The sequence below is a fragment of the Equus caballus genome, chromosome 14 (genome assembly GCF_041296265.1).
Source record: "Equus caballus isolate H_3958 breed thoroughbred chromosome 14, TB-T2T, whole genome shotgun sequence".
Taxonomy (NCBI): Eukaryota; Metazoa; Chordata; class Mammalia; order Perissodactyla; family Equidae; genus Equus; species Equus caballus.
Genome location: NC_091697.1, coordinates 14,844,058 through 14,868,900, shown reverse-complemented (window position 1 = coordinate 14,868,900; position 24,843 = coordinate 14,844,058). Strand labels below are relative to the sequence as shown.

General features: G+C 37.3%; 1 protein-coding gene and 1 long non-coding RNA gene across 5 annotated transcripts in view; one reads left to right on the top strand and one right to left on the bottom strand.

Annotated features, from left to right (window-relative positions):
- Nucleotides 1–2,755, bottom strand: part of LOC102150839 (ATP-binding cassette sub-family D member 2-like) — a 287,276-nt gene extending 284,521 nt beyond the window's left edge. For all 4 annotated transcript variants that reach the window (XR_011425372.1, XR_011425373.1, XM_070233659.1 and 1 more), the window contains exons 1-2: nucleotides 2,604–2,755; nucleotides 74–177 (exon numbers count right to left, since the gene is read on the bottom strand). The gene's annotated coding sequence lies outside the window, so the exon portion shown is untranslated. The remainder of the gene's footprint in view (nucleotides 1–73; nucleotides 178–2,603) is intronic.
- Nucleotides 2,756–2,776: 21 nt separating this feature from the next.
- Nucleotides 2,777–24,514, top strand: LOC138917418 (uncharacterized). The gene is made up of 3 exons (XR_011425376.1): nucleotides 2,777–2,955; nucleotides 19,934–20,040; nucleotides 21,532–24,514. It is a non-coding gene; the product is annotated as an uncharacterized lncRNA (long non-coding RNA).
- Nucleotides 24,515–24,843: the final 329 nt, after the last annotated feature.

The following is a 24,843-nucleotide window of genomic DNA, read 5'->3' as shown; positions in this document are numbered from 1 at the left end:
TAAGACAGGTGGAGGGCCAGGGTAAACTTAGCTGGGGGTGATAGGAGGATGTTCAGCCAGGCAGAACACTTACACAGAGGGTTACGCCGGTCAGCAAGCAGCTGGCAGTCGAGGCAAGTGGCCTGCATCACTGGCATAGGACAGCCACATCAGGGGAGGAGCAGGGCAGTGGGAAATCTAGAAGCAAAGAAGGTTAGAGATCAAATCAGGCCTGCACTTAGTTGTAGGTAGGTCAGTTTATCAACTGATAATGAAGCTAGGGTATAGGAACAAGCTTTTATTGGCTTGAGTGAAAGACTTGTTAGAATGAGGAAAATAATCAAGATAGAAAGACAGAAATTTGGTTACCGGAATTGTGGTGCAGGGAAGGTTGGAGGCCAGTTACTAGAACTGGGGAAAAGGTTAATGTGAGATTTGACCTAATGATGAGCCACTTAAGTACAGATGTAACTATCACCATTTTAATTCCACTCCCACCCTTCACTCTACCCTACCCCCAAGAGTCAGGGTTGGTCCTAGCATCTGAGACCAAGCTCAAGACTTCAGGGAAGGCAGAGGAAGAATTCAAGATGATAGGAAAACAGATACATAATTCCAGTTGGAAATATATGGTATTTAAGTAAGAAACTAAGAATGTCAAGATACTTCTTTCATTTTTTATATTGCCATGCAATTAAAGCAGAAAGAATGCTAATTTAGTTTGAATTTCAAACTAGGTGAGAAAAAAAGAGTGAAAAAAAGTCACTTGTTACTATAGTAAACATAATTCAGCCTAATTTCCACTCAATCTTCTCAACTTTACATGTGTTTACATGGGAAAGCATTAAAATTTTTCTTAAGAGAGGAGAAATAATCTTAAAAAAAGATCTTGAAAATGAATGAAAGTTTAAAAATAAGCAATAATTATCAAATTACTCTGTTCTCAAGTGTGATACTCTCAATGTCAGTGTCACAGTGGACATTACCAACAACCATGGAAGAGCAGGATTAAATAGACTTTATATATATATTAGAGACTATATATATACACATATATTAGGAAAACTACATGCTTTCTAAACAGTAAAACATCAGAAATAAATTTTTATAATAAAGAGACCTACATATATAAGTATATGAATAAAAATGTATAATGTAGATAATATGTATTATGTGTTTAGATAGTAAATCACCAGAGAGTAAATAATTTTTAGCAGTAAAGACAAATTAAGGTTTAAGATTTGGGATGCATTTCCTTCTCAGCAAATGCTAAGTAGTATTTTATCTGTGCTGTATTCCTTTCTTGAACTGTTTCCTGACCCGAGATTACCTAATTGCCCTACTGGCCCTAAAATAGCACAGCATTTGACTCATTATCTACCAGTCATGCTAGCCTTATTCATGTGAGCCACAAACACAATGAAGATGAGATCTTAGGTCAATATTTCATCTGTTACAAATAACCACCTAATAACTGGTTCATAATGAAATGTCTTTTGCTGTGAAGGAAAACCCAGCAAATATCTTGTCTGAGGATGTATCTCATAGATTAATCTTTCCTTAGCCTAATTGACCACTTCCACTGCCTCTCTGTGACTGGAAGGAAAGCAGTGACTCTAGTCAGAGAGAAGACACGGTTCTATCCAGCTCCCACTTCTTGACTCTTCTCAACAGATTGGTCAACCTGTCCTTTATGTCTCTACCTATAGAATATATTTTAAAAGGTCAGTCAATCCTCTATAAAATTATTTTCCCCTTCTAGTTAATTTAGTTAATTTGTACCTGTTTCAAAATGTTGAAAGTAGGAAAGGCTAACGCACTGGGCCATTGCTTCTGACTCGACTGTATGGTTTAGTTACTGAAAAACGATGAGCTACTCCATGACGAAGACTAATTTGTTCTGAAATGCTATACTCACTTGGTTTAATTCAAACCAATGATAGATATACTTTGGTGAATTTTTGTGACAAAAATCAGTATTTCTATGATTAAACGATGTCTACCAGGGCACATAATCCTATTTTAGGCAACTATATTTTAGGCACTATTTCCCAATGAGTTAACAGAAAATGTATCATATTTGAAAATGAGAGGTTGCCCAGATTAAAAATCTGGAAAACAATCATGACAATTGGGGAAAAAAAACCATTTTGTGCATTTGTTTGGTACAGGAGATTTCTAGTTTCTAACCAAAATATCATAGAACAGTGTGTAAGATAAACATTTTGTGAGGATATACAAACATAACACAGAAACGATCACTAAAATCCAACTTTCGTTTTGAGATTTTTTTCGGTAAGGTGTTTAAAGTCTTTGGGTCTTTACAGCTAAACCCAGTTTTGATCAAGCTCTCTAAGAAACCCACAAAATGGTAAGTTACTACAGCGCAATATTTCTAATAAACAACTGTGTACTGAATATTGAAACTGCACGTGAAAGATATTTAAAGGATTTGGATGTGGAGTGATGTGGGAATGGAAACATCATCTTGAGGATTACGGATCCATATCTTTGTTCTTGCCGTCTTTTTCTCCCCTCAGTCTGTTCTTTGACCTAAAAAGAAAAAGGCTGAGACCTACACCAAAGTAAATAAAACTATGGTGGGGGTGGTTTCAAACACTAACCCTGCGGCCACAGCCCGACACTTGATTTCTTGAGGGTTCCTTCGCCCGACCGGTTGAAACTGCTGTGTTCTTCCTCCTTCGGACGCGCTGCTTTCCCACGGCGTCCCCTGCGGCCCTATCAGGACAGCGTCGCCGCAGAAACCGCAGAGGCTGCCGGGAGACGCGGAAGGAGCCTAACCAGGCCGCAAAGGCTGTAGGGAGGCTGGGCTATAGGTCCGTGGGCCGGAGAGGAGCGGGCTGAAACCGAGGAAGCTGTGGCTTAGCCCTGAACGGAGCCGTCTGAAGTGCAGCTGTCAGAACCCCAGTGTCTTCTCAGAAGTTTTGGGGAGATGAACTGGGTCGGGGGCTCCAGGTGAGTCGTGCTGCTGGAGCTTGAGACTGTAGCCTTGCGTCCCTGGACGTGCATTCCCGTCATGGCGCCTCTTTCCTAGGCCTCGGAGGGGAGGGCACAGCCTTGCCTGGGGGCAACTTGCTAGGAGAGGTCTTTTAATCTTCCCCAAGCCGGGGGACCCTAGCGCCATGTCTCTGCTCTTAAACCGAAAGCAGCTCAGCTTTTCCCCCACTGTCTTTCCAAAAGCTTCACATGTGGGGCCCGCCGTGGGTGAGGTTCTCTGCTCTCCCTCCCCCGCCTCCCGGGTCCTCCTCCTCTAATGAGACCTCTGAGCAGCTGAGCCCTCTTCTCGCCCCTGCTTCTCCCTTTTTGAAGGGATTTCTTTGCGTCAATATATCGTCTTTGCACAAATTTGTAAGGCGTTATGGAAGAGGCCATTCCCTGCTGCCCTTAAATCCATTGGTGGGGGCTCGTATCCACCATAAATCCAATTTAGTTTGTTTTTGCAAGGGAGGGAAAGTGAAGCGTTTTTTGCTTTAACTTACAAGAGAATTTGCAATTTGTTTTGTATTTAGAATTGATCACATAAAGGAGGATGAGTTGACAATTTAGCTTTATGTAACCTGTTCATTGCTGTTGACCTTCAAGTCCACTAGGATGGAAATCATGTGGGCCTGTAATTTCGTTTGATCAAATTCCCTGACGAAAAGAATTGTTTTGATTGAAACATTAAGCCGTTAAATACAATTTTTGTCACAAGTAGACCCAGGACAGTGATGATATGGTTAGAATATAACACATTTAAATTATTAGGAATTTTATAAGAGGAAAGACAGCTTTTGTGTTCAAGTATTGTAACGATGTCTGATAATTTTAGCAATAGCATTTATCCTGTTGAAGATATGTTAGCATCGTATTTTAGAAGTTTATCTGATTTATTCCTAGCTAATGTTCTAGCATCATGCTTCCACTTTGGAGAAAAGTGAAAACTCACTTACAAACGTCACACAATTTAGTTGATACATGATTATAATTTGATGCTTTTGAATTCTTTAAAATGTGAATATTAAATGAGATAGAAAATCATCTTACAAACGCTTAAGCAGTATTAAAATATAGGTGCTATTATTATTCTGTCATATAACTTCTGGTTATTCAGGGAGTAGTATTTTGGTTGCTAGTGGGAGGATGCAAAAGCAATGTACTGCAGGAAACGTGTAGTCTAGGATTGTGTTTCTCAAAATGAGGTAGTGCTGCACCTGGAGATATTAGGTACCAGGGGGTTAAGAAACCACAGAAGAAACGTGACACATCTCCCTGGAGCATCAGTTTTATTCACAGATCGGAGGAAAATATATTTTTTAATTTAAGTAAACATGGATATGTTATAGAGTAAAAGGCAAAACTTGTGTGAAGTTGTAAGAGAAAATATGGAATTTTAAATAAATTTTCTTGGGGAGGTTGGGCTCGTTAGGGTCAAACTCCAGATTGGTAATGAAAAAATGAGTGTGTCCACTTTGTACTATCCCAGCAAACAAAGGTAGACAAGATTAATTGATCATGGCACTCTGACCATGAGGCCGTAAGGGCCTCAGAATCTGAGACAGTGCTTAGTAATCACTAGCAGTTGATTGGAGCTGCTATAGAGTAGAAGTTTTAATCCTTGTCTCAGACCATCCTTGAGTACTTGTTTATTTCCCTCTGTTGTAGGATTAGTTTTTGTTTGAAAATTTTGAGAACTGTTAGGAACTTAAAATACAGACGAGTAACTAGAGAACATTTACAAAGCTCTCTCAGAGCTGCTCCATCAGAGAATTCGGCATTAATTAATTCAACAAATACGTTTTTACTTGCCTCCCTGTTTAGGGCATTGTCAAGCTGTATAGTGGGATTCAAAAGAGAAAAAGATAAAACTTTGGACCACAAAAAGAATTTATGGTAGAATGGTGAGATTTGAATTAGGTGAATGATTTTAAGACTAGATAGTTAAATGGTACTTAATATATAACAAGTGCAGTTCTAAGAACTTTTTGTATATTAGCTCATTTACTCTTAAGAAGAACCCTATGAGGTATGTACAAATGTTATCCTCATTTTACTGATAGGGAAACTGAGGCACTGTTAATGTTAAGTGGCTTGCCCAAGGTCACCCAGCTAATCAATGACAGTTATTTGAGAACCATATGCTTAATGGCTATGCTGTGCTATGCAGTGTAGAAATACGAGTATTGTGAAAGTGGCACATGTAGAGGGCTATGGATATTTAGAGAACAGAGAAATTACCTTAAACCTTGAAGGATAACAGTGTTGCACAGAACAAGCGCTACAGAGAAACAATGAAACACAGGTTCTTAAAAGCTGAAAAGGAAGTGAGATAAATAATTATCAAATTGGAGACCTAGTTTTTACCAAGGCTTCTTAGAAGAGATGGGTTGGGAGGGCAGTATTAAAGAACCTGAAAGGATTATTTGGCAGACAGTAGATTGGTCTGCATTAAGACAGGAAAACACTTGCAAAGAGGCTTTATACCTTTTTTCCAAGGAAATGAATGAAGCAGGCTACAGCAAGTTTATATTTTGGTTGTAGCAACCTGATTGTATACACTAAATCAAACCAGGGTATTCTTGTTGTGTATTATAGGGACCTGATATACAGTTTAATTGCGGAATCATTTGATAGGAGCGTCTTTACAATTGCAAAGGTCTTTGCAAGTTTTCTTGGCATAAAAGAAACTTGGCATTTAACTTTTTGCTGCTCTTCTGTTTGGGGAGTCTACCAGTCACATGTAAGATTTTTTTTTGTGAGGGAAGGGACTGGTGGCTAGGGAAGAAATAAGCTTTCCTTATTTTGATTTTTAAATTACTTGGTTTGGCTTCAGTGTTATGCTTTGTGGACGTCTTTGAAGATATAACATTTCATTTCAAACAAAGTCTCATTTAGGGTAAAGAGATTTGGTCTAAGCTGAAACTAATTGACATATCTATGATAGCAGTTCCCAGTCTACTGTCCCTGAAACTTGCTAAGCAGCCATAATGTCAGATTTTCCAATTTAATGGGTTCTTTCTTTTTTTCCTAAAATTATATTCTTTTTTTGACTTAAAATGCCCCTCCCATTTTAAGTCCTTTCTTTTTTTCTCCCCCTGCTTTTTCTTCCCAAATCCCCCCAGTACATATTTTAGTTGGGGCATGTGGGACGCCACCTCAGTGTGACCTGATGAGCGGTGCCATGTCCACGCCCGGGATCTGAACCAGTGAAACGCTGGGCCACCTAAGCAGAGGACGCGAACTTAACCACTCGGCCACGGGGCTGGTCCCAAGTCCTTTCTTGACAAAATTAAAAATATGAATCATTTGTCAGTCTTACCAATTAAATAATTTTTTTTTTTTTAGTTGTCTGGGAATCATTGACCTAGAACTCTAATCTTTGTTTTGTACTTTTACATCAGCACTGAGACCCTGTGTTTTCCTAGTCACATTGAGTTGTAAATTTGAAAGAGGACAGGTATAAGCACTGATCTTTTTAATTTGGAAAAGATTCTCTTTTATTTTCAGTATTTGGTGATTGACGACTTGTTTCACCAAATTCATAGCCACCTCAGACATGAAGGTGGTAGTAAGAGAAGAGAGAAAGGAGAAGATAAAGATGTGACCAGTCTTTGGGCCTCGATATGCTATTCAGAATGGGATCAACTATAGATCTGAAATACAGCACTATACATTCAGTGTAAGAAGACTTTTTGTTTTAATTGGAGGAGGTTTATTTCTATAACTTAGATTGAAGAATGCAACCCGTGTCATAAGAAGGCACAGATAAAATCCTGTTTGAATTTAGGTGAAGGAGAGGTTTGCATTTGTAAATGTAGGCCTAGAATATTCACCTGTGCAAAGTATTTAGTGCGTGCTATGTACCAGGCACTGTGCCAGGTCAGAGTATAAAGTAACTGAAATTTAGTCTCTTTCTGAGAGATTTATAGCTTATTGGGGGGGGGGGGAATATGACATTCCATAAAGTTTGAAAATGTTGAAAGATCAGGGGCCAGAATATATGATTTAAAAAAAACAGTGTGAACAATAGTAGAACATAGGAAAGTTTTAGCTGAGAGTTTGGCAAATCAGAAACAAGGCTAAAGGAAAGTTTGATGGAGAAAAAGAATAAAATAAATGTTATGTAAATAGTTGGAGATAAGATTACTTATTTAAATACTTAAAAATGTGTATATGTGTCTGCGTGATGGTGAGGTTGAAAACCAGACTGAGAAGTTGAAATTTGATCTGTTGGATATTGAGGAGTCATTCAAATTCAGAAGTACCACAGTGAAAGTAGTATTCTATGACTGTTTGTTTGTGGTGCTAGTGGTGTGTAGTTTGGAATATAGTGGTGAAAGACTCCAAGACAGTGATACCAGTTAGGATTCTTCTGGGGAAAAATAATGAATACTATTTTTCCATTTTCTTGTATGACTATATATTTTCCAGATCAAATCAAAACCAGTCCTAGGGCTGGCGCGGTGGCCGAGTGGTTAAGTTCGTGCGCTCTGCTTCGGCGGCCCGGGGTTTCGCCAGTTCGAATCCTGGGCGCGGACATAGCACTGCTCATCAGACTATGCTGAGGTGGTGTCCCACATGCCACAGCTGGAAGGACCCACAACTAAAAATACACAACGATGTACTGGGGGTCTTTGGGAGAAAAAGGAAAAATAAAATCTTTAAAAGCAAAACAACCCCCCAAAAAGCAAGCAAAAACACCAGTCCTATGTGAATTTGGGTTAATTATTAAACCTCTCTGTATAGGAGCAGATCAGGTTGTGAGGGACCTTCATAATGGAAAAAAGAATACAAAATTGTGACTACAAAATTAGGTATAGGGCTTGGAAGGGGAATATGCAGATGAAGGGCTCTGAACTTAAGTTTAATTAGCTTTACAATAAATTCTCTTTACTGTGAATTAGCCTCTGTCCCTGCATCTCTTTCTTCATCTGTTAAATGGGGATAACACTTAAATGTACGGTGAACATCATCCCAGTTTGCCTAGGACAGTCATGGTTTATGCCTGTGATCCTAGTGGCACGCCCAGTTTAGCATTTGTTTTCGGAGTTTTTGTTTTTTAATTAAATATAAGCTACCATTAATGGTTCCGTTAAAATGAACCCAGATAGATTCAGTGAACATCCTTTTTTTTATTTTAACCTCTGCCATGGTCTGTATTAGTGCATGAGCAACGTGTGCGGTGAAGAACGTTCTCACTTTAACATGTGGTTAAATCTGAAGACATCCAATGATGACCCAGGCCTGGCACTTTCCAGATAGAAAGTAACTAACAGCTTCTTTTAAAGATAGCATGAAGGGCACTTGCTGATAAAGTGTGCTGAGACATGAGTGGCTGGGTACAACTAACTTGCTGGATGGGATGGGAGAAGTATTTAATGCTGCTGTCTCTGCTAGCCACTTGTACCAGCTAGTTGTAACATTGCATTCTAAGGTCTGAGAGATTTGTATAGCCGCCATGCCTGGGAGTGGGGTCAATAGGAAACATGGAAAATTTTAGATTAGGTGTAAGTGAAATATTTGCTAGGAAGAGAGGCTAATCAGTCCTGTCAGAGTGCCTACAAAGAGTAGTAGGAATGTTGTTGCTACAGTGGTTTTGTCAACAACCGTTTCCTTTTTCATAGTGTTTAGTAATGCTTTTGTAACCTTTTGGCAGCAGGGAGCTCAAATAAAGGAAAATTAATGCTTAATGATAAATACTGATGTTTTGTTTTTCATTTGAGTTGATGAATCTATAACTAGTACACAAAATGTTTGCCAGCATTTAGCATCTCTCATGGTCACATGACAATCTGAATGCCCAAATCTGCTGAAAAAGCATCAGGAGTTACTTTCAGATTTGGTAGTTATTTTAAGGAGATTATAGCTGCAGACAATAGTTTGACGCATGTAACTGCAGAACATTAAAGATAAAATTATTTCTGCAATGATAATATAAATAGAAATTTGATGGATCATAGCATCTTGGGTAAAACAGGACTCTTACTAAATTATGTAACCTGTGTAGCCAAGATACACTTGGAATTGGTTGTAGTTCATGTATATTTCACAGTTGTAGTCAAAGAGGCTTGATATTTTACTGAACAAAGCTACAGTTGTCAAAATTTTCATTTTTTTATATGCACAGTTAATGTAACTGAATTACACTGTTTTTGAGACAATACTGATGTTGAATCCAAAAAAGAATACTTTGGCGTGTTGTTATAAGCTTGCTTTCTTTGTTGCCTTTTATTAATTGGATTTCATAAACATTTGACTCTTTGAAGAGTTACTTGATAAATCAATCTATGTATCCTGCATTGTTATTGAACATTTTTGCAAGCAAGTCCTCTAAATTTTGATGACATTTTATTCAAAAACAGTTGAAAATATTTATTCAAAATATCCCATAAATGGAGTGAAAAACTTCAACTTTAGAAGCTTTTAGTGAATTATAATTGTTGAAATAAAGTTTTTAAGATTTAATTGTGAATAACCTGAAATACACATCTGTGTTGGGCTATCATTCACAATCTAAGATCTCTTCCATTGTATGACCCAGGAGATGGCTGTTCATGTTTATCATTACAGCCTGTAACTATGAAACAATATTTTCCATGTGAAAGTACTATAAGAATTCAATCTCTAAGAACTTATTTTAATTAGGCTCTGTATTCTGAATATTAGGTGGATTTCTGCCTCATCGATTGACACTTTTTTTCTCAATACCATACCTTTTGTAATTCATATTACTCTAAAAACTTTTTCTTGTATTGCAAGAGAAGAATTTATATGAAAGCCATAGCATTCTAATGTATATCATTACTATTCCTGACACATCAGGTGGACCTGCTTTAGTTTTGTGGAAAACCAACCTAAGTACTTTTTCTAGGCTAGTTACTGTCCTGAATCTTAATAAGTCTGCTAGCTAACAATGTTAACATTATGATGTCTTAGGTTAATATTAATTTCACTGTGACACAAGCCATAAAATAATTTTTTCAATTGTTAGTTATTGCTTTATTAATTTTGTTTACATTTTTCACTTTGAATCACACTTAAGATGTTATTACAAGATTGTAACAATCTGGAAACGGTTTCTTTTGCATGGCACCTCGCCACTAAAAAGATAAACTAAGCAGAAAAATAAAAAGCAAAACAAAATAAACAAAAAAGAAAATTCAAGACTAGCTGACAGTTAAGATATGTGACACCCATAGTATTTAATCCCTAATGTAGTTTCAACATCTCCTGCGTACTCCATGTAAAATGTACGTTCGTGTTGTTCTTGATGTTTCCTTGACCACATTACTGCCTGTCTTTTTTTTTTTTAAAGAAAGTATTTCTTTAGCGTTTTCCTTTAAATCTTTGCTTACTAGAAAGAATGGCAAGGGGCAGAATGCCCTGTTATATTTTTGTAGTCAGTATGGTTTTATTTCTTCCTTTCTCTCTCTCTTCTTTCCTTCTCCCCTTCCCTCCCTTCTCTTCTCTTCTTTCCCTTTCTTAACCTCTTTACACTTCTCTATTTTACTTTATTCTTTCTATCTTAATGAAGAATAAGGTAGTGTAATCTATATCCCTGCTTCCCACAATTGATAACTTGTGGAGTGTTCTATGAAGAAGTTATGGCCTTTTGATTTTATTTTCAGTATGTAGCTATAATGGCAACTAATATTGTTCACTTAAACTTTTACTGAAAGAGATGGTTGCAATATATTTCTTTAAAAATCCATTTTCTAGAATAACATAGTAATTACTGTTAAAGAGATGAGCTTCATTCCCACCTCCCCACACCTAAATCTCTGGTAATTTAAATTTCCGGACAAAAATTAGAGAAACTCTTAAAATTGTTTTTTATAAAGTGCATATAAATTTCATGAAGAAACTGATGTTTGAATGGGGTCTTGAAGGTATTGAAAGTTTTCAGTACAAAATATGGTGGGAGGAGTCTCCATATATGGAGAAGAAAAACTATATTTTCATTTGGTCGGGTGTTGGAATACATGAAACGCAGGAATGGAAAACAAAGTTGAAATCTAAGTTGGGGCAGGCAATGGAAGTCACGTCCCTAAGTGATAATCAGAGCTGTGTTTTATTGCTATTACCAATGTAGTAAGAAATATAGGAGAACATTTGCATAAAATCAAGGAGACTCTTTAATGTATAATTATGGTAGCTAGCTACATACTTAATATTGCAGTAGTCAAAGTAGCAAATGACTTCTGAGGATTCACATTTTATATATAGCAAGCTATTTTAATTATCTGCACGTTTTTCTTTTTCTCAGATATAAAATTCCATCTAGTTTACCCCATTATTTGGGGATATATTCATTTGTTCTCCCGTCTTTTCTATCTTATTTTTTTCTACCTTTATTGAGGTATAATGGACAAATAAAATTGTAAGATATTTAAAGTATACCATGTGATGGTTTCATATATGCATACATTGTGAAAGTTAATTAACACATCCATCACCTCAGATATTTCTCTTTTTTGGTGAGAACATTTAAGTTCTACTCTCTTAACAGATTTCAATTATACAATACAATGTTATTTTGTATTAACAAATGGTATGGTTACCATGTTATCCTCAGAACTTATTCATCTTATAACTTAAAGTTTGTATGCTTTTACCAACCTCTCCCTATTTACCTGACCCCCCAGCAACCACTTGTCTGTTATCTGTTTCTATGATTTTAACTTTTTTTTAGATTCCACATATAAGTGGTACCATGTCCTATTTGTCTCTGTCTGCCTTAATTATCTAATGCCTTCCAGGTTCATCCATGTTATCACAAATGACAGGATTTCTTTCTTTTTTTTGTGAGGAAGATTGGCCCAGAGCTAACATCTGTTGCCAATCTCTCTCTTTTTGCTTGAGAAGATTGTTGCTGAGTTAATATCTGTGCCAGTCTTCTTCTACTTTTTGTGTGGGATGCAGCCACAGCATGGCTTGACACGTGGTGCTAGGTCTGTGCCTGGGATCTGAACCTGTGAACCCCGGGCTCCCAAAGTACAGCATGCGAACTTGACCACTATGCTGCTGGGCTGGCCCAGGATTTCTTTCTTTTAAAAGGGTGAATGATATTCCATGGTGTATATATATACCAAATTTTCTTGATCCATTCATCCATTGATGTACTCTTAATCTGCTTCATACCTTGGTTGTTGTGAATAAGGCTCCTATGAACATGGGAGTACAGATATCTGTTTGAGATGTTGATTTCTCTTTGGATATATACCCAGAATTGGTGCTGCTCGATCAAATGGTAGTTCTTTTAATTTCTTGAAGAACCTCCATGCTGTTTTCCATAATGGCTGCACCAATTTATATTCCCACCAATAGTGCACAAGGGTTCCCTTTTCTCCACATCCTAATATTTGTTCTCTCTTTTCTTTTTGATGCATGTCATCCTAAAGGACATGAGGTGATAAATCATTGTGGTTTTGATTTGCATTTCCCTGAGCGTTAGTGATATTGAGCACCTTTTCCTGTACCTGTTGATCATTTGCATGTCTCTTTTGAAAAATGCCTATTTACGTCCTTTGCCCATTTTTTAACTAGGTTATTTGTTTTTTGCTGTTGAGTAGTATGAGTTCCTCATATTGTGGATATTAAACTCTTATCAGATATAAGATTTGCAAATATTTTCTCCAATTCCATAGGTTCCCTTTTCATTTTGTTGATGGTTTCCTTTGCTGTGCAGAAGCTTTGTAGTTTGATGTAGTCCCACTTTTTAATTTTTGCTTTTGGTGTCAAATCCAAAAAATCATTGCCGAAACCAATTTCAAGGAGCTTACCCCCTGTGTTTGCTTCTAGGAATTTTATGGTTTCAGGTCTTATATTCAAGTCTTTAATCCATTTAGAGTTGATGTTTGTGTACAGTGTAAGATAACGGTTACAGTTTCATTCTTTTGCATGTGACTGTCTAGTTTTCCCAACACTATTTATTGAAGAAACGGTCCTTTCCCCACTGTGTATTCTTGGTTCCTTTGTGATAAATTGAATGACCATATATTTCTGGCTTATTTCTGGATATTCTATTCCGTTGGTCTGTCTGGCTGTTTCTATGCCAATACCATACAGTTTGATTACTGTCACTTTGTAATATAGTTTGAAATCAGGAAGTATGATGCCTCCAGCTTTCTTCTTTCTCAATTATGCCTTGGCTATTTGGGATCTTTTGTGGTTCCATACAAATAATAGGGTTGTCTGTTTTATTTTTGTGAAAAATGCCACTAGAATTTTGATAGGGATTGCATTAAATCTGATATGTCATTTGATTTCTGGGCTTTCAATTCTGTTCCATTGATCTGTAGGTCTGTTTTTTCACCAGTACCATCCTGTTTTGATTACTATAGCTTTGTAGTATATTTTGAAATCAGGGATTGTGATGCCTCCAGCTTTATTCTTTTTTCTCAGTATTGCTTTAGCTGTTTGGGGTCTTTTGTTGCCCCATATGAATTTTAGGATTCTTTGTTCTATTTCTGTGAAGAATGTCATTGGGATTCTGATTGGGATTGTATTGAATCTGCAGATTGCTTTAGGGAGTATGGACACTTTAACTGTATTTATTCTTCCGATCCATGTGCACGGAATATCTTTCCATTTCTTTATGTCTTTATCAATTTCTTTCAATAAAGCCTTAATAGTTTTCATTGTATAGGTCTTTCACCTTCTTGGTTAAATTTATTCCTAGAAATTTTATTCTTTTTGTTGTGATTGCAAATAGTATTGTATTCTTGAGTTCTCTTTCTCTTAGTTTGTAATTAGAGTACAGAAATGCAAATGATTTTTGCAAGTTCATTTTGTACCCTGCCATTTTTCTGTTATTGTTGATTATTTCTAATAGCTTTCCAATGGATTCTTTAGGGTTTTCTATATATAAAATCATGTCATTTGCAAACAGTGAGCATTTCACTTCTTCATTACCTATTTGGATACCCTTTACTTCTTTTTCTTGCCTAATTGCTCTGGCTATACCTCCAGTACTATTTTGAATACGAGTGGTGAGGGTGCGCACCCTTGTCCTGTTTCTGTTCTCAGAGGGATGGCTTTTAGTTTTTCCCCGTTGAGTATGATGTTGGCTTGGGTTTGTCATATATGGCCTGTATTATGTTGAGATACTTTCCTTCTATACCCATTTTATTGAGAGTTTTCATCATAAATGGATGTTAGATCTTGTGAAATGCTTTCTCTGCATCTGAGATGATCACGTTTTTTATTCCTCATTTTGTTAATTTGGTGTATCGCATTGATCGATTTGTGGATGTTGAACCATCCCTGTGTCCCTGGTATAAATCCCACTTGATCATGGTGTATGGTCCTTTTAAGATTTTGCTGTATTCGGTTTGCCAGTATTTTGTTGAGGAGTTTTGTATCTCTGTTCATCAGCAAAATTGGCCCGTAATTTTCTTTTTTTGTGTTATCCTTGTCTGGCTTTGGTATCAGCTTGATGTTGGCCTTGTAGAATGACTTACGAAGTATGCAGTCTTTTTCAATTTTTTGAAATAGTTTGAGAAGGATAGGTATTAAATCTTTGAATGTTTGGTGGAATTCTTAAGAGAAGCCACCTGGTCCTGGACTTTTATTTTTTGGGAGGATTTTGATTACTGTTTCAATCTCTTTACTTGTGATTGGTCTTTTTAATTCTCTATATCTTCTTGATTCAGCTTTGGCAGATTGTATGAGTCTAAGAATTTATCCATTTCTTCTGGATTTTGCAATTTGTTGGCATATAGTTTTCATAGTATTCTCTTATGATCCTTTGTATTTCTGTGGTATCGGTTAATTTCTCCTCTTTCATTTCTAATTTTATTTGAGCCTCCTCTCTTTTTTCCTTAGTGAGTCTGGCTAAGGGTTTGTCAATTTTATCTTCTCAAGGAACCAGCACTTGGTCGTTGATCCTTTCTACCATTTTTGTGGCTTCAATTTCATTTATTTTTGCTCTAATTGTTATTATTTCCCTCCTTCTGCTAACTTTGGGTTTTGTTTGTTCTTCTTTTTCTATTTCTGTTACGTGCAGTTTAAAAGTGCTTACTTGAGATTTTTCTTGTTTTTTAAGGTGAGCCTGTGTTGCTATGATTTTCCCTCCTAGGACCACTTTTGCTGCGTCCCATGAGTTGGTGTGGTATAATGTATTTTCATTTTCATTTGTCTCCAGATATCTTTTGATTTCTCCTGTAATTTCTTCAATGATCCATTGGTTGTGCAGTACTATGTTGTTTAGCCTCCACATATCTGTCACTTTCGTAGCTTTTTTCTTGTAGTTGGTTTCTAGTTTCATAGCATTATGGTCACAAAAGATGCTTGATATGATTTCAGTCTTCTTAAATTTATTAAGGCTTGCCTTCTTTCCCAACATATGGTCTATCTTTGAGAATGTTCCATGTGCACTTGAGAAGAATGTGTATTCTGCTGTTTTTATATATGTTCTATTAAGTCCATCTGGTCTAGTTTTTCATTTAATTCCATTATTTCCTTGTTGACTTTCTGTCTAGATGATCTATCCATTGATCTAAGTGGGGTTTAGGTCCCCTACTATTATTATGTAGTAGTTCACTTCTCCTTTTAGGTTTGTTAATAGTTACTTTATGTACTTTGGTGCTCCTATGTTGGTTGCATCCAAATGTGTATTTCTTATTGTAAATTACAATATCACAATGATCAATCTGTTGTTCAAAGTGGGGTTTTGAAGTCCCCTGCTATTGTTTATTGCTGCCTATTTCTCCTTTTAGTTCTGTTTATATTTGCTTTATATATTTAGGTGCTCCAATGTTGGGTGCATAAATATTTACAGTTTTTGTATCCTTTTGATGAATTGACTCCTTTATCATTTTGTAATGGCCTTTGCTGTCTCTTGTTACAGTCTTTGTCTTCAAGTCTATTTTGTCTGAGAATTATGCTACCATAGCTTTTGGTTTCCCTTTGCATGTAATATCTTTTTCCATCCCTTTACTTTCAGTCTGTTTGTGTCCGTAATGCTGAGATGAGTCTCTTGTAGGCAACATATATTTGGGTCATGTTTTTTAATCCTTTCAGCCAAAAAATATTTACATTTAAAGTAATTATTTACATGGATGGACTTACCATGGCCGTTTTGTTGTTTTCTGGTTGTTTTGTAATTCTTCTATTCCTTTCTTCCTCTCTTGTTCTCTTCCTGTGTGATTTGATGATTTTCTCTATGGTATACTTTGATAACTTTCTCTTTGTCTTGTATATCTCCTCTAGCCTTTTACTTTGTGGTTACCATGAGGCTTACTTAAAACATACTTGCCTGCTCACTCCATGTTGAACCCTGAGGGGATAGCTCTGGTGAGTGCTGCATTCCTGTTAAGAATGCTTATTTATTTGCCATAGTCTTGTGGGTCCTGTGGACACAAGCCCATTGGCTTTCAGAGCTAGGTGTTTTGGGAGTCTGTCTGTTTGGTGAGAGTCTTAAAATTTGGAGCACTAGATGTGGAGGTCAAACCCTTTGCTTCTCAGGGAGAAGGTGGAGTTGGGGATTCCCTTCTGACTGTATGGCATTGTGGCAGGGGTGGGGATTATGATGAGAGTGTGTCTCAGCCTTTCCTACCTGTTTCAACCTGGGTATTTTTGCATTTGTCCCGTGTGTACGAGTCGCTAGTCTAGTTTCTGGATCTCTTTCAGAGAGAATGCTCCAAGTGTAGCTGTACATTTGGTGTGTCTGTGGGAAGAGGGGAGCTCAAGATCCTCCTATATCATCATCTTGGTCAACACTTGGGGGAGGAAAAAAAAACAATTTTACAGTTTTATTTTAAGTTAGCCTAAGCAAAACTGTTAGAAGCAACTATTAGGACTATATATATATATATTTTTTTTTTTCCACTGACATAGCCAAGTAAAAAGTCACTTGGATTGTCAACTAGTTTAATTTTAATCTGCATCTCTTTAGTGGACATTTGTACTCACTGGCAGCCAAGCATCTGAGCCCCTTATCTATGTGTGGGGGTATTTCCTACCTTATGAGTTTTGGTGATAGGCACAGACCACCTCCCTATGTGGAATCTTGGGGAAAAAACCCAGACATTTGTTTCACTATGCTTTGCAGCTAGCAAATAGGCATGTGACCTAAGCTGAGACTTAGATGCTCTTGTCCTGTACTTTGAATTAGAAGCTAGTAACACAAAGAAGTAGGGACTACAGAGCTTCTATTGTAGTTGGAAGCAGTTGCAAGAGCTGCAGCAGGATTGAATTTTAATGCCAGTGATGCCAGGGGGTGGTGTTCACTGTCCAGGAGTGGAACTGGTGCAGTCAGTGGTGTTTAGTGTTCACCAGTGCTGGCAGTGGTGTTCTTAGGAGGCTAATTATGGCTTGATTTTGACTATGATGCCACAGCTCCCTAGACTTCCTTGTTCTTGCCAGGTGCCAAACGTGCTTCCTCAGCCTTGTTGACATGTTTGTTGGTTACCTGATTTTCTTTTAATAAATTTATTTTCTGTTTAAATTAACCAAAGGAGCTTTCAATTTCTTGTAACTTAAGAATCCTAACTGATGCAGTTTTCTTTTCTAGTGCAGGTAATTGAGAGTGACTATATTTGGTAAAACATTTAGACATATAGTACTATTTAGTAGCATTGGTTGCCTTAATAATAATTTAAAATGTTCTTTTTATGAAATTGCCTTTGACTTATACGTTAGGATCTTTTTTCACTTTCACTGTGGTCTAGTATTAGTAGGCTAATCTAGCAATTGGTCTTGAAATCCTAATTAATTTTTCCTTAGGCACATAGGAATAGGGATTATGGAGTACATAGAATTTGGTGAGAGCCATAAGAGCGTCCTGGATAATGGAAAATCAGCCTGGAGTAAAATCACTTGATTTATACATATATGAAGACTGTGTTTAGGCTTTGGCTAGTCCCTAATTCTATTGATCTTTATAATGTGGGAACTTCTTATAGAATTGATTTTTCTTCCTACTGTCTCTGTAATCTGGATTGTTTAATACTGCTGGCTCTGTCATACTTCTTATATTTCAGGACTTTGAAAAGTCACTTTGCTTTCTCTTTTTTTGAGGAAGATTAGCTCTGAGCTAACTGCTGCCAGTCCTCCTCTTTTTGCTGAGGAAGACTGGCCCTGAGTTAACATCCGTGCCCATCTTCCTCTACTTTATATGTGGTACACCCACCACAGCATGGCTTGCCAAGCAGTGCCATGTCAGCACCCAGGACCCAAACTGGCGAACCCTGGGCCACCAAAGAGGGTAATACTTTTCAAATGCATGTATGTTTATTTTATTTTGTTTTGTTTTAAATAATTCATTTTTCCCAACAACAGTATCAACATCTTCCCCAACAAAAACACAGCAGCCAACTTTAGGTCCTATAAGTTAAAGTTAAAAATGTGAAATATAAATACCAGCTGAAGTGCAAAATTCTAACAAGTATGATTAAATTAACAAGACATGTTTCTGTTGTGTGCTGTGCAGATACCCACAATACTACTACTGTCCATACAAGACTCACAAAGCTAGTCAAGAGACTATGATTATGGCACTTCTCAGCTTGAATCTAAACACCACAGGCAAGGAACACACAATTTACCAGCTACTCAGAAATGATTCAGAAGTGATTGTATTATCGTGAAAAGAAGACTATACTGTGAATCCTTCTGTTTTCACTGATTTTAATAGGTGCAATATTTTTATATTTTCGTATCTGAAATCCAGAAGTACCTTATAATTGCTGTTGAACAGGTGCTAGTGGTGAGTAGTCATGCTCGTGCCAATACACAGGCACATAGGATAGGTTTCAACAGCTTGGAAGAAAATCCTGGAACCATCGTAAACCAATTTGTACTGGCCCTATTGTATCAATAACGACATGTCAAGGTCATCTTGCAGGGGCAATGACCAAGAACTGCAAAACATGCAGCTGGAATGTGCTCAGAAGATGGAAACCTTGCCCTCAGATGACCTCAAGCCACAGGGAACCACAAGTTCCCTGACTATGGAACTCAGTGTGAGAAGAAAGTGGTGAGGGGAACCTAATAAGAAGCAAAGGGTCCCTTGATTTGTAGCACACTGGACTTATAAGAGTGTTACACTCCCACCCTCCAATCAGATTCCAACAAGCTAGTGTTATGCATAATTACTCCTACTCCCAACTCCTTAAAAGTCTGTCCCAGCTTCAGCTCAGGGAGACAGATTTGAGCCTTGCCTCCTATCTCCTTGCTGGTTGACGTTGCAATAAAGCTCTTTCTTCTCTCAAAAGCCAGTGCCCTTGTATTGGCTTCTATGCATATCAGGCAACAAGCTCTTGCTCAGTAACAATCTCAGCCACAATAGTGGAGCATACTTAAGAATTGCTGTGGTACTAATACTCTTGGCGGCAAGGAAAACAATACTGGGTGGAAAAACATAGGCACAGACAATACTGAATGGAAAAATGATTCAGAATAATAGGATTCTGGGGGCTGGCCTGGTGGTTAAGTTCACACACTCTTCTTCAGCTGCCCAGGGTTCACAGGTTCAGATCCTGGGCATAGACCTACACACCACTCATCAAGCCATGCTGTGGCAGCATCCCATACACAAAATGGAAGAAGATTGGCACAGATATTAGCTCAGGGTCAATCTTCCTCACCACAAAAAGAATAGGATTCTGAACACGAAAAGTTTAGCAATGCCTTAACCATTTTATTTTCCTTTTTACATGAGTACGAGAGTCATATCTCATTTTAAAATGTATGATTAAAAGTAGGTCTAAATAAGTCTAAAAGGGATCTATTAATAATGTGAAATAAAAGGTCAAAACAAGAAAGTATTACGTCATAATTCAGTTGGCAGTGTTTTTTCTTTATTGGTAACACAGAAAACAATGGTGCATCTTGTCACTCCACAGTGCCTTAGAATCTACAGAATGCTTCATGTTGTTTATACTTATTTGGGGAAATGTAAAATGAAAAATTCTAAAATAAATCCTCTCTAATACCTCTTCTTGTTCTGTAGTTCTGTGCTTTTCTGTGTTGGAGCCTGGATCTCAGAGCTGATGAAGGACAGTGTCCAGGGACTCAGGTCCACTTTTTAAGGGCCATGATTCCACTTTGCTGCCCAAGGTAAGGAAATAATTTTGAACCTTCAGATCCAAGCTGACTAAACTAAGACCATACTATGCATACAGAATAAATAAGGTAAGTACCTGAAAAACAGACTTAGAGGCAACAAGAGCCTAGAGCACAGGAAAGAATGTTCTGGAGCATCTTAGTGATTCTCTCATTTTCCTCTCCAGCTAGGGTTATGGGACTACGTTTTTCTCTCTTTCCCCAGGAGTTTCATTCATAGGGCAAACACCATGCTGCTCTGGGAAGGAGTTTGTTTGCCTCAATCCTTGAAATGTCCAGAATTCGTTCCAATTAACCCAGTGAGGGGTCTTAAGGGATCCTGAAGTCCTAAGCCAGGGAACCTGATGAAATTACAGGAGTGCGAGTGGGAACTCTCCTGAGCTCAGATTGCTCCAGGTATAGAGCTCCTTTAAGATTTCCAGAGGAACCAGCAAGTAAGCAGGACTATTTTCAAAGCTATTTATATAGATAATCAGAAAGCATAAAGTAGGTATCTTAGGGGAAGACCAGGTGAATTGGATCTTTTAATGTTTCAGGAACAGATGGGCCCTATGACTTCTAGCCCCAAACCATTTCCAATTCAGTCCCACTGTCTGGACTGCCAAGACCTTTCTATGCCTCCTATTGTGACCAGAAACCAGGCAAGGAAAGGGTTACTGAGAATTTGATCCGTAATTAACATGGTCTGTCAAATGTTTTCCAGACAAGGAGAAAAATAAATGAGCAGTTTTTCAGAGGTTGATGTCCCCCTTTTTGCAGACATTGCCATCCTACAATGAAACTTACACAATTGCTGCAAGACTCCTACAAATTACTCCAGCTCTAAGTGACCAAAAGTTACCATGGACCCATTATGTAATGACATGTTCCTTGAATTCAGTATGTAATGGCATGTTCCATTGAACTTGCTATGTCATGGTACCCTGACTTTGTTATGTAAATGGTGCCTTGAACTCATTATGTAATGATCTGTACCTGTGCCCTGATTGAGCCCAGTTGTTACACAGTTGTAACATATCCTGTGCACTCTGATGTACAAAGTCTCCACCAGCACTAAGCTCGGAGAGACACTGTTTGGGGAGCTACCCCCAGTGTTCTCCATTGCTTGAGCAAGCAATAAACCTTTTTCTCCACCCACTTCATCCTTGGTAGTGTTTTTAGCTCCACACTCGCCAAGAGGCGAACCCAGTGAGTTTGGTTACACTATGAGCTGCAGAGGATCCATCAATGTAAAAGCGATGCCTTCAGATGTGTTCCCCTATTCTCCAAGGAGCTCATCCAGGAGGATACACATTATGTAAGGATGTAAGGGGCAGAGGACACTTCAATGATAACCTCCCCCTCATCTCCACAAAGAGGTTCTGTAAAAATCATTAGCAGTTCTGCCCTATCTGATTCTCTGCATCAGCTTCTCTCCAAATGGAAAAGTGACCCTGTGCTCTTTTATTTCCTCTCCCTGAATGTTTTGCATCTATTAAACCAAAGCAAGGAAGCACAAACTCAAAGATGGAAGGTCCAAAGTCGGAAAGGGCAGGTGAGCTGATCAATGGGAGCGTCTTCACATCCGGCACAGAAATTCTTCTTTCCTAACAAATTCCACTGTTCAACTTGTTTCAAACTCCAGAATGAGTAACTGCATACGTTAAAAAGTGCATTTATATCCAGAGGGGAGTGTTTGTATATATGTTTTAGTTAATAAATAAAAAAGTATCCTGACCTCTGAGAGTCACTCAATAAATCACGTCTATTATTTACATTTATCATCATTATCCTTAACTTTTCCACATATCCTTTATTAGGGAACAGTTTGTTCTGCTACACTATTGCTGCTATGAGTCTTTCTTTCACGACAAAACAGACTCCTGAGTCTTTTTTATTCACATTTTCTCAATTACTATTAAAAAGTTAATTTTAAATTTCTCAGTATTTGAGGTTTTATTTTTTGTGTATATAAGTTGACTCAGTATTAATTATAAATTTTATTGTCTTATAATCACAAAATTGACCTATAAATTTTCCTTCTTTCCATTTATTTGCATTTTTATCAGGCCAAGTAAATTATAATTTTAAAATAAGTTTTCAAGGTAAACTTGACTGTTAATATTTAAGGTGTAGCATCACTTATGTTTTTAAAATAAATTTTAGTGTTCACATATTCTAGATTCATACTTATTTTTGGTCATTTTGCTCATAAAAATGAATAAAATCTTATTATATTTCTATTGAATCATTTTAAAATACGAGTCTACCATGTCGAGACTCATGAAAGAAAGCCAAACAAATATTCAGGGGAAAAATAATATCATTTAAATATTTTCATTATTAGAAAAGAAAGTGAAAAGATAAACTGTTTGAATATTTCAGATTTCAGGAAAACAAAACAAAAATGTTAAAGAATCTAGGTGAAAGAAAACAATGCAAATATAATCAATTCAAAAGTAAACTTAAGAGCAAATAAAAATATTCAAAATAAATTAGATAAATTTTGGAAACTTTTAAAAAGCAAATAGTAAGTGAAAGTATATATGAGAAATCATGAAATATGTGGAAAAATTAAAATATCACTGACAACACCAAATTCAGTGATAATCAATAAATTAGAAGTTAAAAATGAAATGGTAAAAATGACGTAATGAGAAATAGACAATCAAGGTTCGAGCTGGACTTCCGTCCTGGAGAGGTCTGGTCTATGTCTCGTTCACCCTGTTTACGCTCCAGCCCCTCAGTGGTCCGAGTGAAAAGCCCGCACTGTTCACCAGGTCTCATCCTCCACGGTGAGCCCTGGACTCTGATTTTTGTCCCTCCAGCCCTGAGAAGTTGCTGAAAGCTCTTTTCAGTGTCTCAGCCTCTTAGCTACCACTTTAGGTTTTGTAATTAGCAATCCTCTTAAAGAGAAATGTGGCCCCAAATGTTGAGCTCAACCTCCTTTGGCTCCTCTAGATCTTGTCTCTGCAAATTTTCATTGCCTGGGTAGCTCTCTGATGGCTTCAACCATCTGTTTTGTTTTATTTAGCTTGTACTCCATGGGAGGGTTGGTCCAAACCTCTGGTCAACCATAAATAGAACTCAATTTAATCATCTTTGAAGATAAACAGATCTTTCAGGGTCCACTCTTTATATAAAATGCTTGCTTTGGTGCGTTCCCTTTGACTCATCTTGTTTATCTGAGCACTATTTATATAGTGAGGGAATTCTTCTCTTAAAGTGAGTGGAGGTCATGGTATTTGTTTGCATTCACTGTAGAGTCTTTTAGCTTCCCGAGCAGGTTGGGAATGATGCATGGCCTTGAGTAGTTGTAGGTGAAGGATTCTTTCTCCCCTGCCTGTCAACCTCTAATTTTGTTGAGGCTCTAAACCCATGCATCAGCTTCGCTGAGTGAAGGACATATACTGTGCTCTGAAGGCTGAGTTTGAGCCTGTGCTGCTTCTCCTCGGTGAGGTGATTTTTGTCAGCAGTTCCCCCATTCACTCTTTTTGTTTAGTGTGTTCAAACTTTCTTCCAGTTGATTGTTTCTTTCCTCCAGCTGGGTCCCAACCAAAGCAATGATTTCTGTGACATTATTTACCACACCTCTTCTGCCTTCTTAGCGAAGTGCTAGTAATCTTTCAGAGAGAATGGTTAAGTGCTTTGTTGCTAAGCCAGATTCCAGGATTCAAATCCCAATTCCAAAGCCCACTGGCATGTGCCATTGAAAGAGTGATTTAACCTGAGTTACAGTTTTGTTATGTGCAAAATAGGCATAATAATTGTACCTACCTCATGGGTTATTGTGAAGACTAAATGAGAGAAGAAGAACTTAATAAATATTGGCTATTAGTAGTTGTTACTATCTTGAGGGAGTAAGTGCTTCCCTTTTTTCCTCCGGGTGTACAAACCCCTTAACGTCTTTTTCAGCATATTGGGGAATGTCAGCCACTGCTTTAGAATTTCCTCCTGAGAAGGATACATTATCCTGTGCATTTTCGCTAGCAAAAAAAATCCTGTATAACCTAAATCTTATCGTGAAGAAACAATCAGATAAACCCCAATTGAGGATCATTCTGAAAAACGGTGAGCCTGTATTCTTCAAAAACATCAATGTAGTAAAAAACAATGGCAGGCTGAAAATATACCAGGTTAAAGGAAACTAAAGAGACATGAAAACTAAATGCAATGCATAATCCTGGATTGGATGCTGAATTAGGGAAAAAATCTGTATAAGACATTATTCGGCCAATTTTTAAAATCTAAGTATGTTGTATATATTAGATATTGTTGTTGTATTAATGTTACATTTCCAAGATTTGATCATTGTGCTGTGATTATATAAGAGAATGCCTCTGTTCTTTAGCATAATACATGCTAAAATTTATCATGATACATGCTAAAACGTCTAGGGCTTAAGTGTCATGAGGTCTGCAACTTACTCTCAAATGATTCACAACAATGACAATAATACAAATAATATGTATATATGTTTGCATATAAATATATGTATATGTGTGTATATGTGTATGAATTTATATACCTACAAAGCAAATACAACAAAATGTTAAAAACTAGTAAGTCTAGATGGGGAGAATATGGGAATTCATTTACTATTACAATTTTTCTCTAGGCTTGAATTGCAGCTTTATTTTATTTATTTATTCTTATGATGAGGAAGATTGGCCCAGAGCTAACATCTGTTGCCAATCTTCCTTTTTTTGCTTGAGGAAGAGTGTTCCTGAGCTAACATCTGTGCCAATCTTCCTCTATTTTGTATATGGGACATTGCCACAGTATGACCTGATGGGCGATGCCAATGTCTGCGCCTGG